Source organism: Phoenix dactylifera, chromosome 1 (assembly GCF_009389715.1).
Source record: "Phoenix dactylifera cultivar Barhee BC4 chromosome 1, palm_55x_up_171113_PBpolish2nd_filt_p, whole genome shotgun sequence".
Classification (NCBI taxonomy): Eukaryota; Viridiplantae; Streptophyta; class Magnoliopsida; order Arecales; family Arecaceae; genus Phoenix; species Phoenix dactylifera.
In genome coordinates, this window is record NC_052392.1 from 10,606,035 (window position 1) to 10,609,505 (window position 3,471).

Genomic DNA, 3,471 nt, shown 5'->3' on the forward strand with positions numbered 1-3,471 from the left:
AGTGAAGCACTTAAGATTGCAGTGTATATCTTAAACAGGGTTCCATCCAATGCAGTTCCCAAAATGCCCTTTGAATTATGGAAAGGATAAAAACCTAGTTTGAGACATTTACACATATAAGGATGTGTAGTTGAGGTAAGGGTCTACAATCCACAATTGAAGAAATTGGACCCAAAAACAGTCTGTCGATATTTCATTGGCTATGCAGAAAAGTTTAAAGGTTACAAATTTTATTGCTATTGAGCATACATGCACAGATTTTATGGTTGTAGATCCCATGACAAAAGGGCTCTCAATAAAGGTTTATTCTAAACATGTAGAGCAAATGGGATTGATTGGTTTATTTTGTACCTAGATTGATTCTTGTTTCATTTTGTACTTGTTTTTTTGATACTGTATTTTATTTTGTGCATATACAGTATTTGCTCCATTTGCATTGTCTTTGTGACAATGGGATCCTAAATAACTTATAAGGAATAGTACCACATAAAGTTTTCTTAGAGAGAAACGTACACCGTGATACATGGAAGAAAATGTGAATAGGAATTACATAACTGCCATGATTCATGTATTGTATCTCTCAAATAAAGTTTGAGTAAATTCAGTTGTGGCCATATCCAGTTTTCAAACTCTGTTATCCATACTAAGGTGTGACATATGGGCCAAGTGGGAGAATATTAACCAAGTTCTATTAGGAGACAAAAGGTGGCCCACATGCCATGTGTTTTAAACTTATTATATATTATGTATATTATCTTTATTTTAAAATTTGAGATATTATGGATAAGAGGATGAAACATTTACTCAGGCAAAGAACTACCCACTTCCGATAGAGTGGGAAATTACCACTTCCTTGATGGTAGGAAGTGGGTTAACGTATGTGGGCACGGATCTTAGTTTCTCTGATAAAAAGGAGCCTATGAACACCATCAAAAAAAAAAGATAGACTCTTTTGAGGAAACACAAAGAAAGCCAAAAATTCTGTCCAAAGTTCGTCATTACTGAACCAAGAGTGAGGGCTTTAGATTGTCTTAGATCATCTAGAATTTAATTTCAGTGTTTGAACAATCATGTCTGGAGGTAATCATGCTTCCGTAAAATTCATTAATTCTCCTAGTTTGCTTACAACATCGCCGTTCAAACGACGTGGCCATGATGATAAGTGCTTTTTCTGCAACAAAAGGGGGCACAAGAAGAAAGATTGCCTGAAATGCAAGAGTTGGCTTGAGAAGAAAAGGTAATCTCTTTACTCTAGTGTGTTATGAATCTAATTTCACTTACACTTATCACAACACGTGGTGGATTGATTCAGCAACTACATCACATTTCTAATATCTTGCATGGTTTTCTCAGCCTAAGCAAACCAATGGAAAGTGAACAGAGCATCTGGTTTGGAAATGGGATGCATTCACATGTCAAGGCTGTGGGAACATTAAGACTCATTTTGGAAAATAGCTTTGCTTTAGATTTGGAAATCACTTTTTATGTTCCTTCATTTTCTAAGAGCTTAATTTCTGTATCTAGATTGGCACGATTGGGTTTTGAATTTTGGTTTATTGGTTTAAATATTTTTCTTTATAATAAATCCACTGATGTGGGTGTTGGAACATTGATTAATGGTTTATATAAATTGCATTTGGATTTTGATTTTGAGCAAAGCTTTTTAACACTGCATGATAATGTTGGTACTAAACGGAATGTTGTTTTTAGGCCAGTATTTCCATAGATAAAATTATTTAATAATGATTTGATATCAATCAAAAATACTTGTTGAAGTGTCATTTCTTATTATTAAGTATTAATATTATTACTTAATATATATTAATACTTAATAATATATATATTTTTATTTTCTTTTTATCAATTTATTACTTACTGGAAAAAGAAACTGGAATAAAAAAAACATATATATATATATTATGTACATATATATGTACATATATTAAACAATAAAAAATATTAAAATTAAAAAAAAATCAAATATTAAACACACATATTTATAAACGTAGTTATAATATAACTCATTTGTTTGTTCAAGAGACAAGCAGGTTCATATGTCAACTTGACGGTTCACTACCGACTTAAACCCTAAGACCAAACTTGTGCTTAAGATATCTTTCTTTATAGTACAGTTGACGGTTCACTACCGACTTAAACCCTAAGACCAAACTTGTGCTTAGGATATCTTTCTTTATAGTCACCTTCATATGTCAACTGTCACAGGAGAGGTAGCAGCGAGACTTGGACCTGGGACCCCACAGAGACCTACCTATAGTGACGTCAAAGTACCAGTGACCATGACGGTTTGGTTAGGCTTGGTTACGACGACGTCGAGTTGGCGGCGGAGGAAGACTCGGCATTCAGGCGAGCCGCCCGGTGGTGTGGTACGTAGTGGTAATAGTACGCGCCCCGCTCCGAAACAAAGAAAAAGGTGCGTGCCGCACTCACGAGGGACTGCCAGTGAGATACTGGAGGAAGGTGGGGATGACGTCAAGTCCGCATGGCCCTTATGGGCTGGGCCACACACGTGCTACAATGGCAATGACAATGGGAAGCAAGGCTGTAAGGCGGAGCGAATCCGGAAAGATTGCCTCAGTTCGGAGTCGTTCACAAGAGAAAGACTAGCTGTGGATTCAATAGCAGTTTATTCTCAAAAAGGGCCATGATCGGAAGGGAATCAATCCGCTGGCTACGGATATTACTCCTTTCGGGGGTGGAGAAGCGAGAGGTTGCGCGGACACGCGGTACTGTCTCCCTGTCCCCATGCCATATCTATACTGCGACGGTTGGCTCCAACCGAGTAACCCGTTGCTCTTGTCTATGCTTCCTCTTTTTTTCATGCAATAAACCCAGGCGCCCTTTGCCTCTTAAGCCTCTGCCTTTCCTCCTGCAGCTCGAACTCCAACTGGATATGGAAAAGGAATGGGCCCCCTATAGGTGATGGCTTTGGATCTCGACCTGGACAGGCGCGGATCCTGTTCCATAGCACACGGCATCCCTTCCAGTCTCTGTATCTGTAACGGTTGGACGATAGTAAAAAGTCATAGCAAAACCTGTAGCTACTTGTACTAAAAAACAAGTAAGTGTGATCCCCCTTAAACAATAAAATATGTTGACATGAGGAGGAACATATTTACTAGTTATATCATCTGCAATCGCAGCTTTAACCATGTTAATGGTCTCACATTATTGGTTGATAGAGAATCAAATTTACCAATAAGTCACGAAATGCTATGGTTCTTACATATGATTTCTTAATTTATTCAGATTGCTAAAAAGAGATAAACTACTTCCTTCATGGAGCTCGGCGGGTTCCATTAGTCAAGCCAAGCTAGGAAGGCAAAGGGGACAAGTGGGTGTCGTTCGAAAGGAAAGGAAGTAAGCCTACGGCGGTTGATCAAAACTATCACTCTCAGGAGCACCAAGTCGAAGCGTAGCGGAGACGCGGTAGCTCAGGCTCAGTTAAGGCAG